This window comes from Schistocerca piceifrons, chromosome 1 (assembly GCF_021461385.2).
Source record: "Schistocerca piceifrons isolate TAMUIC-IGC-003096 chromosome 1, iqSchPice1.1, whole genome shotgun sequence".
In the NCBI taxonomy this organism is placed as follows: Eukaryota; Metazoa; Arthropoda; class Insecta; order Orthoptera; family Acrididae; genus Schistocerca; species Schistocerca piceifrons.
In genome coordinates this window covers 448,201,681-448,216,324 of record NC_060138.1, presented here as the reverse complement: position 1 = coordinate 448,216,324, position 14,644 = coordinate 448,201,681, and positions in this window count along the sequence as shown.

The window sequence follows — 14,644 nt, the reverse complement described above, 5'->3', positions numbered from 1 at the left end:
TCTAGTCAATGAAACTATGGACGATAATCGCACGGGTTTTCTAGGATTATAGCTGCGACGGAAGTGGTAGGATAAACTCTTGGAAATCAGGAGCGTCTAGAACAGGTGACGGTGCGTAACTGTACACTCTGGCTATAAAGTCTGCCATGATCATAGAGACCGACAGTGAACAATATCTGTAATGGAGTAGTTCTGCATTTGTTTCGTGCTGTACTGTACACTACGGTGTACACTGACCACACTGTGGTAAAAGTGTACGGTTTCGTTCAAGGGTTGTTTTATTACAATGTGTTACATGTTGTACATTTTGCTTATTGTACATTTTGCTTATTGCATATTACAGTCTTCCTTTGTTGTGAAGGTGTTTTCACAGAAACACGGGTGACTGCGGTAATAAACCGAATAAATCATAATTACATTATTACTCTGTAACGGGGCGTCGTAGACCGTGTGCCCCTTTCCGGAAATTACTCAGAAGGTATCACTGAACAACCTTAGAAAGTTTGTCGGTGTAGTTTTGGTTCACTAACTCCCGCAGTCATTTGTAAAAGTCTCAACTTGGGAACTATTAGAAATAAGAGCGGCGTAGTTTGCAAATGAAACGGTGAGCAGCTATCAAAGCGTTTTTGCTGATATAATTACACTTTTCTGGAGACTTATTGAGTTTCATCTTTACCTTCAGTAAGGATAGAAGCTGAAGTAACGAATTAAAATTCATGGCCAGGCCACGACTCTAAACTGTGACTCCTGTTCAGTAGGCACTTGTGCTATCTACTGCTCCACCCTGGCATCGTGGGTAAGACACCTGCATACAATGCCGTAGTCCATTCCACTCCCTAACACAAACTGGAACGTAGGCATCGGCTCAGAGGCTTTCTAATTTGGAGTAGTACCCTAGTTTTTTATGTAATGGGGAAATCTTGCCTGTAACGCAGACGTAAGTGCTCTATTGATCTGATGTAATTACATTTTTCTGTCATGCCAGAATCATAATTTGTGGCCAACTGTCCAACTCGTCGCTGGTAAAACATCAAGGTAATATTCAACTCTGCCCACATATGGGTCAGCATTTCAGCATCAACAGTTCTGATTCATTCATTGATTTCTGCATGAAAGGTACCAATGGCATTGACTGGTACTGTGCATGTGCGATTCTTGATTTATTCCCACAAAAGGCAGTCTCATCGCGTGACAGACTCGCCCACCACTCAGGGAATCCGTCATTCAACACATCTCGCACGTTCAGTCTCCTATTCGTGGGTGCACTTTCAGCTGAAAGAAGATTGAGAGTTGCAGCTCCTTGATCTGTTCGAGGATGTCCAGGTAAAATTGCAACATTATGTTTTTTTCGGTGAAGTGAAATGAATCTATCATCCTATTATGGATTAGGCCATACCAAACATTAAGCTTCGGACTATCACAGATACGACCACGTGAGTTGCGTAGGTGTTTGTATTATGGCGATTCGTATGTCCAGAAATGTGGAATGTTGCTTCATCTGGAAACAGGAACTTCTTCAGGTAGTCATTGTCAGTATCTATAGGAGACCAGCGTGGAAGGCGAATGCATACTGCTGCAGTCCATGGATCATCTCATTTTGTACGGATAAAGGCCTAAACCGATCATGTACCAGTTTATCGACAATTGATCTTTCTTCCTGCCGTTTGCACAGCGAATTAACCTCTGGGGCTACGTTGAAATGCAGCTTCCACTCTGTCAGCACGTGCTTGAGACACAGCTAGAAGTCTGCTTCAAGGACGGTCCTTCACACTGTATTTCTCTTTAAAGTTTTTGAAAAACCTCATTGTGATTCTTCTTGCTGGTGGTGCACTCCTATACAGACACTGGAAATTCCTTAATACCGTAGTCAAAAAGTTCGAGTTTTCATACCAGATGCTCCTTAGGACTGTAGCACGTCTAATCTGCAACAAATGACAAAAGAAAAAATTTCAGAGCTGCTGAAAATTTTACGACTAACCACTGTGTTCTATATTTAATAGTTCCCAAGTTAAGATGATAACAAATGGTACTGTGATTCGTGAAAATATGTGCTAGTGACTATACCTCGGAGCATTTTTCAGATTTTCGATTCCAGGTAGCCCTGTAATAGAAGATTAATATGTTTTCTTATTCCATTTTTAAATAATAGCATTCTTTTATGTGTGCTGTTGTCTTTTTCTGAAATTACAAACATTACTCCAGTAACATAAGATTTTTGCAACTGTCTCAGAGCACAACATGAGTAGTGGAACAAAGTTCATGTTACCCCAAGCAGCATTGTTGTCAAATTTATTCAAAATGGCAGATCCAATACAGTGGCCATAGACGTAGCAACATAGCACTGATATCATGACGGGAAGTTCAAATTTTGGAAAGAAAATACACTACGTGATTAAAAGTATCCGGACACTTGGCTGAAATTGACTTACAAGTTCGTGACGCCCTCCATCGGTAATGCTGGAATTAGTATAGTGTTGGCCTACCCTTAGCCTTGATGACAGCTTCCACTCTCGCAGGTATACATTCAATCAGGTGCTGGAAAGCTTCTTGGAGAATGGCAGCTCATTCTTCACAGAGCACAGCCCTAAGGAGAGGTATCGATGTCGGTCTGTGAGGCCTGGCGCTAAGTCAGCATTCCCAAACATCCCAAGGGTGTTCCATAGGATTCAGTTCAGGACACTGTGCAGGCCAGTCCGTTACAGAGCAGTTATTGTCGTGGAACTACTCCGCCACAGGGCATGCATTATGATCAGGTGCTCGACATGTTGGAAGGTGCAACCACCAACCCCGAATTGCTCTTCAACATTGGGAAGCAAGAAGGTGCTTAAAACATCAATGTAGACTTGTACTGTGATAGTGCCACGCAAAACAACAAGGGGTGCCAGACCCTTCCATGAAAAACACGACCATACCATAACACCGCCGCCTCCGAAGTTTACTGTTTGGAAGATGACGTTCACCGGGCATTCGCCATACCCACACCATTCCATCGAATCGCCACATTGTGTACCATGATTCGTCACTCCACACAACGTTTTTCTACTGTTCAATCGTCCAATGTTTACACTCCTTACACCACGCGAGGCGTTGTTTGGCATTTACAGGCGTGATGTGTCGCTTATGAGCAGCCACTCGACCATGAAATCCAAATTTTCTCACCACACGCCTAACTGTCATAGTACTTGCGGTGGATTCTGATGCAGTTTGGAATTCCTGCGTGATGGTCTGGATAGATGTCTGCTTATTACACATTACGACCCTCTTCAAATGTCAGCAGTTTCTGTCAGTCAGTAGACGAGGTCAGCCTGTATGCTTTTGTGCTATATGTGACTCTTCACGTTTCCGCTTCACTATCACAATGAAAACAGTGGGCCTAAGGATGTTCAGGGGTGTGGTAATCTCTCATACAGACGTATGACACAAGTGACACCTAATCACCTGACCGGGTTCTAAGTCTGTGAGTTCTGCAGAGCGCCCCATTCTGCTCTCTCACGATGTCAAATGACTACTGAGGTCGCTTATATGGAGTACCTGGCAGTAGGTGGCAGCAAAATGCACCTAATATGAAAGACGTATTTTTTTGGGTGTGTCCAGATACTTTTGATAACATAGTGTAGTTCAATTGGGCTACTTTTGTTAAACTACCCACTTACCCACCTCCCCCATCCCCTTCCCTCCCTCATCTGTGCTGAGCTGTCAGATAGGATGAATGTAAGTCTTTGTTTGTATGCATTGCAGTATATTGTTTATTTAAACAGTTTGAATTATCATAGACAGTAGCTCCATACAGTGCATTCACCTTCAGGTCTGGAGTCCACCTGACCTGGTTCAGAATACCACCACCAGAGGCGACTGTTGGTCCTCCCCCCTCCCCTCCTGTGACTCAATCCAGAATGGCTTTCCTACGAAAAATGGCGCGAAATTCGCTCAATCTGTGCTGAAATTCCCAAGAGCACACACATAATTATTTATTGTGTACTATATGTTCATGAATGACGTATCTGTCCTGGAGAAGGTGGAGTTTAACAGGTATATTAGCTGTAATCATGCAGCTGAGGACTGTGTCCATAGCCATCTGCAGGATGTTTCCAAAGCGATGATATTTGGTGAATATATGAAGAAGACGACTAAACTTCATCAAATATGAAGATACAGCTATTTATGCTGACAAATGCATGTTATGTAACTGTAGGTCATTAAATAAAAGTCCAGTCAGTTTTCCAAAGCTCAAGAGGCAAGATGTTCACCTACTCCGGTGCAGTCATCCATGTCAGGTAGACCGTTTGCCGGATGCAAGTCTTTCGATTTGACGCCACTTCGGCGACTTGCGCATCGATGGGGATGAAATGATGATGATTAGTACAACACAACATCCAGTCCCTGAGTGGAGAAAATCTCCGACCCAACCGGGAATCGAACCTGGGCCCTTAGTATTGACATTCTGTCGCACTGATCACTGAGCGCCGGCCGCTGTGGTCTAGCGGTTCTAGGCGCTCAGTCCGGAACCGCGCGACTGCTACGGTCGCAGGTTCGAATCCTGCCTCGGGCATGGATGTGTGTGATGTCCTTAGGTTAGTTAGATTTAAGTAGTTCTAAGTTCTAGGGGACTGATGACCACAGATGTTAAGTCCCATAGTGCTCAGAGCCATTTGAACCATTTGACCTAGTTCACCATACCGCAACCAAAGGGCATTGTCGGCGCTCCCACAGCCCCTCCTATGACTAATCCAAGATGGCGGTCCAAAAATAGGCGGGAACCAATAGGAACACTGAATTTGGTCGCATGAGAGGCTTCAACCAGTAGGATGACAGTAACTGGTGACGTCATCAGGGGGATATACGGCTGGCTCAGCGGCTCCATGGCCTTAGTCTCACTATGTCAGCCAGGAGCAGCAGAAGAAGAAGAACCATGAAGCATCAGCAGCAGCAGTTGAGATCCAGTACAGCCTGCAGAACATGAAGAAAAGGAAAAGTAAGTAACCTGTATCACATCTCTGCCTGTAGTTAGCATTATTGTTATTTGTTGTTTTCGTGTCTTGATCTGTATGTAAAACTTCCTCCTCCTTTTTCAGCAACACCCTTCGATATGTCGAGGACTGCACCAACATGTCGAAATTGGAAATTTGTGGTAAGTTCTACGGGACCAAACTACTGAGGTCATTGGTCCCAAGGCTTACACACTACTTAATCTAACTTACGCTAAGAACAACACACACACCCATCCCTGAGGGAGGACTCGAACCTCCAATGAGGGGAGCCGCACAAACCGTGGCAAGGTGCCCTAGACCGCACAGCTACCCCACAAGGCCAACATGTCGACCTCTGCATGTCCAACCCACACCAACCTTAGCCACTATCTTGTTGAGACCTGCAGCAACATCTGGAAGTTCAGCAGCAACAATGCCCAGCATATCTGAACCTCTACCAATCATGTGGGATCCTATGGTAGACATAGCTCACTTTCTAGAGCAGAACGAGAAACTGTTATTGTCTGCCCCACCCATTGATTTGGACAATTAGGACAGCAGGTGTGTTCCTAATGTTTCGAATGTTGCTGGTGGCAGACAGAGGTCATTACCCGTCGCCATCATATGACCCATCCCACCAGAACATCCCTATGGTAGTGCAGGGACAGAGGGTAGTTGTTGTGGATAAGAAGGTTCCACACATAGCTCACTTACTGGAGCAGGACACAGAGCTGTTGTTGTCTGTCCCACTCATTGATTTGTATCTTGAGGACATGCGGTCTGTTACAGCGCATCGGATACTGCTGAGGGTCTTAAACAAGAGCAAGATGGAGGACAGTACTGGTCACTGACATATGACTCATTCCAGCAGAATATTCCTATGCTACCATAGGGACAGAGAGCTGATGCTGTGGATAATAAGGTATTAAGTGTGCTCTTCCTTTTCCATTCTACATACAATTTAATTCCTAGTGCAACGAAATGTGTACATGACTGCAGCTTGCATGTGAGGATAGAAACTAGAAATACATCGAATGGTGATAAAGTGCCTATTTCTGAGTTGCCTGGGACAAAAAATGTCCTGCAGAGCGCTACATCTATCAGAAGGTGACCACAGAGTATTATCCAACTCTTACCCCCCATCCTCCTCTGGACATTTGCGTTGTGACACTATTTATTACAACAGTGTATGTTGACTCTGCACTACGTGTGAAATCAGATGACGATAGTGGTTACCTCTGGCACGCCTCAGTTTTGAACTTATACGATGTGGATACTGCGCTATGCCTTGCGTTGGAGAGACTAAGTCGTTGGTTGCCAAGCATAGACTCAGAATACAATGACAGTGCAAACTTTCTACGTGTGTATAGTGTACATGTTGATGATTTGGAGCAGTTTCTTTGTTTGTGCATGAACATGGAGCGAAAAGAAAAAAGTTTAAATGTGCATGTGAAAAACCAGAGCTTTGTGAGGTACCCACCAGTTTGAAGGAGATACATGCGGAATTTATTGCATGTCGGAAAGCTTAACTTGGGAAATGCTGGACAGGTGTGAAGAGGATAAAAAGAGTCTAATGATTTTTTAAATAGTGCATCTGATGTACGATATTTAAATAAATAATTGTATATATAATCTCAAAGTGTGTTTGTGTTTTATTTCATACCTCTCTCATTATATACTGATTGAGGTCGTGCAGTGGTTAGCACACTGGACTCGCATTCAGGAGGAGGATGGTTCAAACCCATGTCCAGCCAGCCTGATTTAGATTCTTTGTGATATCCTAAATCGCTTTAGCAAATCCCGGGATGTTTCCTCTGAAAGTTCACAGCTGACTACCGTCCCCATCCTTCCATAATACGATGGGACCAGTAACCTCGCTGTATGGTCCCCTTCCCAAATCAATTAACCAACCAACCATCTCTCATTATAGTCTATATATATATATATATATATATATATATATATATATATATATATATATATATATATAGAGAGAGAGAGAGAGAGAGAGAGAGAGAGAGAGCTATCCGTTACTGGCAAGGGCGAACAGACAGCCGAAGCAGGATAAGGTAGCGGCAGTGAGGGCCCGTGGGAGCAACCTGGTTGCGGCGACGGTGTCCGGCGATGCTGCTGCTGCTGCTGCTGCTTGCTGGAGCCTTCACCACCGCCAGCCTGGAGGGTGGGAGATCGTTGCTGTTCTTCTTCTTCTTCCGAGTGAAGCACCAATGGGTGCGAGAGGGTATGCGATGGTGTGGAGGCTGGCGCTACAGCGACCACTGCTGATACAGCCGCTTCTCGCGCAGCTACGGGTGGTGCTTTTCGAGACGGTGCATGCCGCTCGGCTGTGTGTTTTATTCCTGCGCCAACTCTCTAGGCAGTTATGGCACAGCTAGCTGTTGTGGTGCTGGTGGCGACTGTGCAGCCTCTGTAACACAGGAATAACGAAAAAAATTAAGTACAAAGCTCAAGATTTTAAAAAAAAATGCTGCAAACAAATAACAACATTTCAGAATAACAATAATTATATACTGTAATGAAAACGGTTGCATTATAATCACCTTTTCACTCTCATATATACAGGGTTATTACAAATGATTGATGCGATTTCATAAATTCACTGTAGCTCCATTCATCGACATATGGTCACGACACACTACAGATACGTAGAAAATCTCATAAAATTTTACTCGGCTGAAGCCGCACTTCAGGTTTCTGCCGCCAGAGCGCTCGAGAGCGCAGTGAGACAAAATGGCGACAGGAGCCGAGAAAGCCTATGTCGTGCTTGAAATGCACTCACATCAGTCAGTCATAACAGTGCAACGACACTTCAGGACGAAGTTCAACAATGATCCACCAACTGCTAACTCCATTCGGCGATGGTATGCGCAGTTTAAAGCTTCTGGATGCCTCTGTAAGGGGAAATCAACGGGTCGGCCTGCAGTGAGCGAAGAAACGGCTGAACGCGTGCGGGCAAGTTTCACGCGTAGCCCGCGGAAGTCGACGAATAAAGCAAGCAGGGAGCTAAACGTACCACAGCCGACGGTTTGGAAAATCTTACGGAAAAGGCTAAAGCAGAAGCCTTACCGTTTACAATTGCTACAAGCCCTGACACCCGATGACAAAGTCAAACGCTTTGAATTTTCGGCGCGGTTGCAACAGCTCATGGAAGAGGATGCGTTCAGTGCGAAACTTGTTTTCAGTGATGAAGCAACATTTTTTCTTAATGGTGAAGTGAACAGACACAATGTGCGAATCTGGGCGGTAGAGAATCCTCACGCATTCGTGCAGCAAATCCGCAATTCACCAAAAGTTAACGTGTTTTGAGCAATCTCACGGTTTAAAGTTTACGGCCCCTTTTTCTTCTGCGAAAAGAAACGTTACAGGACACGTGTATCTGGACATGCTGGAAAATTGGCTCATGCCACAACTGGAGACCGACAGCGCCGACTTCATCTTTCAACAGGATGGTGCTCCACCGCACTTCCATCATGATGTTCGGTATTTCTTAAACAGGAGATTGGAAAACCGATGGATCGGTCGTGGTGGAGATCATGATCAGCAATTCATGTCATGGCCTCCACGCTCTCCCGACTTAACCCCATGCGATTTCTTTCTGTGGGGTTATGTGAAAGATTCAGTGTTTAAACCTCCTCTACCAAGAAACGTGCCAGAACTGCGAGCTCGCATCACCGATGCTTTCGAACTTATTGATGGGGACATGCTGCGCCGAGTGTGGGAGGAACTTGATTATCGGCTTGAGGTCTGCCGAATCACTAAAGGGGCACATATCGAACATTTGTGAATGCCTATATATATATATATATATATATATATATATATATATATATAGAGAGAGAGAGAGAGAGAGAGAGAGAGAGAGCTGAATTGTCTGTGCAGCCAGTATATCTCAGATGGTGAAGTGTCGGAGCTATAGTGGCTACACTTACTATCACCATCCTTACAAGCGTGTCTTTCAACATATGCCCACTACATGTCAATACCTGACGTAGTCGGCATTATGGCAGAGTGGGTGAAACATCCTCATCACAGGGACTTCGCTACTGGTGACTGCTCCTGTGAAGATGAAAAAGAAGACCTGAAGAAGAAGAAGAATGGAATGCTCCTTCCTGATAATATACGAGCAATTATTGCAGGTCCATCCGAATGTGGCAAGACTAATGTTCTCATGACGCTGCTAACACACATGGATTGAGACAGATTTGAACATGTTTGTGTATTTTCAAAAAGACTGTTTCAGCGCAAGTATCAGCTATTACAGGAGATATTTCACGAAGTAAAAGGCGTTACATACACGATAGTCAATGCAAGTGGTGATATCCCCCCCCCCCACTATAAGTATGGAGACAGTAGTTCCAGATCTGCACAAACCATCACGCAAAAGATACCCTCGTAGCCATGTTATTAAAAAAGGTTTAGATGACTTATGGCAGGCTGGCCTTGTAGATATGAGGGAATATTCAGATGAGAATAATGGGTTCAAATACATTTTATTGGTTTTTGATACATACTCCAAATTTTTCTGGGTATTAGTTTGCTGCAGACAGTGGAGAGTCTTACAATAGGTATTTCATTATCGTGATGCAGCGGTATAGAATATATCACTACTTAACATTAACCCACTTGAAGGCGAGTATCTTGGAACGTCTGCACAGAACAACAAAAGGTCAAATGTGGATGCATTTTAATCTTCGTGGCTAATACAAGTGGACAGATATCCTCCCAGAATTAATTGCACAGTTTAATCGAACCGAACACAGTATAATAAAAATGAGACCTTTCGTTTTCGTGTGATAATGGACTCATGGATACGGTGTACTGGCGCATTATGATGCTGGATAAAAGCAAACAGAAATTTAATGTAGATGATATGGTACGTATCTCAAAACACAAGACAGTATTTGAGAAATCATACCTACCGAAATGGCCAACAGAGATATTTCAAGTTTGAAAGGTGCAAAGAAAAAATCGCAGAACTTACATCTTGAAGGATAGTAAAGGCAAAACAACTGCAGGTTGCTTCTACACCGAGGAGTTGCAGAATAGCTCAGAACCGGATGTTTTCTCGTGTAGAGAGTCATAAGACGGCGGAAAAATAAAGCGCTAGTCAAATGGCTTGGTTTTCCTGCCGCACAAAATAATTGGATTGATACTAGCGATTTGCTATGTAATGTCCACAACTATCGCAGTAGCATAACATAAGTGCTAGGAGACGCATTAGAGCAGTTGGTGATATTCTAGACAAACTGCCAGTTGAATTACACTGAAACGTCCTCTTAGAAAAATGATGAATTACTGTGCTGGTAAACCTCTTACATTATTTGATTTACAAACAGCTGAGCAAAACTCAACGTACTCAGAGAGTTTTCTCTTTACTTATTCTGATCATCACTAAACTGACACACAATATATTATCGCAACGCAATCTGACTTTCAATAATCCCTACAAAAGAATGGCCCTGACTAACAATAAACTTTACCTTTCATGAATCACTTACCTCACAAAAATCTTCGTTACTCGAACTACCGCAATACAGCGAGCGCCTATACTGTCGGCTAAATAAAAGATTCTAACTACTGAAGGCCCTAACTACTGACAGGCATAGTTAGCAAATGAAAGATTTTGATAGAGAGCAAACAATGTATTTACCTTAATAATGTTCAGAAGTCATAACATATATATCAGTTCATGACATCCAGTCTTACAAATTTCCTTTTTCTGACGGACACACGTCCAGATCGTCCGCTCTCAAAACTCTGGCATCTCTCTCCCCACATCCACCACTACTAGCGGCTCACCTCCAACCGCCCAACGCTACGCGCTTTTCACAGCCAACTGCCCAACACTACGCAAGGGAATATTCCAACAATGAGTCCAACCAAACACAGACTGCACACAGCACAGTCAGTGATTTTCATACAGAGCGCTATGTGGTGTTACCAACATAAAAACCTAAACAGCCTACTTACAACACATTCCGGGATGTAACTACAGTGAACCTACCTGGAATAATGCTTCATAGACGCTAAGCCCAAGGTGGTAAGGGGATTAATCCGCTCGACGAAGAATGTATGGAACACGATATTGCATACGATGTAAGTAAAGATATGCCAAGTAGCTTATTGCAGACAGCATTTTAGCCGACAAGGCTAATGCGATACACAGAAGAAAGGATATTGGTATAGGTCAACGGAATGCAGCATTTGCAGGTGATAAAACCATGCATGGAAAAATTAAGTTGGCTTTAGGAGTGGTGGATTCAAGCGAGCTATAAATGCTGAGCCGGCCGCAGTGGTCTCGCGGTTCTAGGCGCTCAGTCCGGAACCGCGCGACTGCTACGGTCGCAGGTTCGAATCCTGCCTCGGGCATGGATGTGTGTGATGTCCATAGGTTAGTTAGGTTTAAGTGGTTCTAAGTTCTGGGGGACTGATGATCACAGATGTTAAGTCCCATAGTGCTCAGAGCCATTTTAGAAATACTGGCTATGTGCACTAAAGAAGAAGAAGGATGGGAAGCAAAAGGTGTTCGAAGACATTTATCCTGCCAGCAGTGTATGCAGCTACAAACGCTCTGAAGCAGAAGGGCGTGGGAAGAAGGCAAAACACCTCGAGTTCTACCAATAGCCACAATGTCTGTTGGCCTTGTTCTCCTCCTCATTCCCGCCCCCTCCGTCCCCTAGGTGGTAGGGTTGCTCGCTGGTGGTGTTGCAACTATTGCTTGAATAGCCAAGAACGCGCAGAACCCCCCACGCACAGTTAGAAGGTACCATATAACCGCATGATGGAGGCCGCAGCCACCGGAAGAGGACTATACTTGAAACAGTACAGGAAATGGCTTTGTTTATTCATAAATTAAAAAGAAAAAGTCCATTAGCACGACTATCAGACCATCCACTCACAAATAGCGATCTTCTTAAGTTTGTTTGAAAAAATTCAACATTTCAATATTCCGTGGCGTGTTTATGAGGGATATATTAGTGAAGACTATGTGGAAAACTGGTGAATGTGGTATTGTGAATTTAGATATTGTTGGAGGTCTCGACACCGACTGGGAGTCATATGTTATGAAAAATGCGGGTACCGTCTACTATTTCGACTCTTTTGGTGACCTGCAACATCCAGAAGAATTACAAGGATACTTCACTTGCAGAAGACGTGTGTTCTACAATTTTCGGCGCTATCAGGACTTTAATACACACCTCTGCTGGCATCTATACCTCATGTTCCTCTTGACGTTTACAAAGAAGAAGATGATGATGAAGAAGAATATATAAGGAAGAGCTTTGAACTTTCCTGCTACTACTCTGCTGATTCTCTCTCACTCATGCTCTCCCTCTCAATGAGAGTCCCACACCCCTTCTCTCTCTACAAGTGAGTAGCGTGAGTACGGGAGAGTTTCAATCCCGTCGTCTCAAATGACCCTCGTATCGACAGGAGGCGACAGGTCGAGTTTAGACTGTAGCACAGTGTACACCTCGTGTCCTCTCGATAGAATACTAGTTTGCCGTACCATACGTAGCGGCTGTTGTACAGACACCGCAAAAATTCACTGACAGAGAGGGCTCTCCTGTCGATGCCATACGACGCACACCCTTAGCCCGCCTCTGGGTGGCTCCTTCCAATGTGCGATACACATACATTTTCGATCGCAGACCTACAAACTCCACAATCGGCAATCCATTCTCCGATAACCTTCTTCTTCTCCAGAATAATACCATAAGGATTATTGGGTGTGTATGAGGACGTGTCGAATTGTTTGCTGTGGTACTTCATTACTTCATGTGGATCGCAGTTCTTCACCCAATAGATGAAGCTATCTGTATCCATATAAAGAATCCGCGGAATGAGTTTTTGCAAATTTTTAATGGAAGCGATACATACGGAGTTTGGGGTCTAGTATGCACATCCCCACTAAACAGGTTTCGTAAATTCAACCGCAGTCTTCGCCACCTCCACAGCAACAAAGTTCTAGTTGAATATGGCGACCCGCTTAAAATTTGGTCTGGCAATGCATTTTCTTACGCCATAACGCCAACCACGTTCGGTTCTAATCGTAATTTCATGTCGTTCCCTCAAATTTTCCAAATTTTCCGAAAGCTGAATTATTCATTAATTTATAAAAATCTTTCTCAAAGTGGTTTCAGATCAGTGTTTGAAGGAGATAGCCCAGGTGATTCTATCCAGCTCCATCCCCATGCTGAGCACTGCTGGAGACTGTGATAATGAATAATCTATCTCCGCTTATTCTCCAGCAATGTCAACAATTTTGGGGTGGAGCCTCCTCGTGGAACTAGTTTCTCTAGACACAGCAGCAAATCGGCGTGCGCATCACGCAAACTAACAGGGCATGTGAGTTCTGCCTTTACCACACTCGCTACATCAGAATCAGCTGCCATGCCTCCCCATGATTTTTTCACCTAATCCCTCGCATTCGTCTTCAGGCACCCTTCGAACTCACCAATCGGCAGTGCTAGTTGCATGGTGTGCCCGTATAAGTTATTTACGTCCACGTACATTACTTAACTCGAACCAAGGGATCCGCTAAACCTGTCACCCATCCATGGGTTGTTTGCCTTCGCCGGCCTATGGACACATTGGCAAAGTCCCCCATGAATCCCTCGCTAAAAGAAAAGAAGCTTGTCAGCACAGATCGTCGTTTTCTTGAGCACTGCGTCCCAAAATAATCCAAGTGCCGTGTTATGAAAGGCAGGATCCAGAGAATATGTGGTCATGCATAGACTCCGCAATTTCTCGAAAAGGTTCACAAGCAAGTACACGTCTGTGTCCATGAAAAGCCGTGCGTACTGTCCTAAAGGGCAGATACTGAATTCCTGCTAGACGTTCACGGCACGCTCATACTCTGCATCCGTTATAGCATCGCCTGTAACGTTGCTGTAGAGTGTAGTTATGTTGGGTACCCTGATTTCGTTGAGTTTTGCCGTACTATCCACATACTAGTATGGGAAAACCCACTCCCTAGTCACAAGTTCTAACTTCCCTCGTCGGAAAATGCAGGTAGAGTGATATTCATATCCCCCGAGACAGAGTTTCAACGAGTTTGTGGAGTGGCGCTTGCATAAAACGTAGTATGTCAAGGAAACGGAGCGTAATTCTTGGCGTCATTAGTTTGGGGAATAAAATGTATTTTTCGACACTTACAGATACGACACTGACTCGATCTTTATCCATGTCGAAATCAGTCAATTGTTCAAAAAGGAATTGAGAGTCATATCTCTTAAATTATGGAAGAAACCTGATATGTACCTTCGTGACCGGTATATCAAATTGCACATATACTGAGCTGCACTACGGAATTTCTCCGTAAGATGAACGGTGGTTCCTACGAGGAGTTTCTGATTTTCTATCTAACGGTAGCCCACAAATATGACAGACAACAGCGTTATTGTAGAAACCTTCATTCTCCTTCGATTTAGTCATGGGAACGTTGTTGGCATGAAGCTTATCAACATCCCATGAGAGTTTTTTAGCTCAGTGAGCAGCCAGACCGCAGGTTATCCCCACATAAGATTAGTAGCAGTTAAGACTGGAATCGTAGAATGATATAATTTGGTACACTGCTTCATATGGTTCGTTCTTTTTCTGTAAAGGTGGTATGTGAGATCGTGGGGTCACCTTCACGGTGGATCACAGGAGCGAGG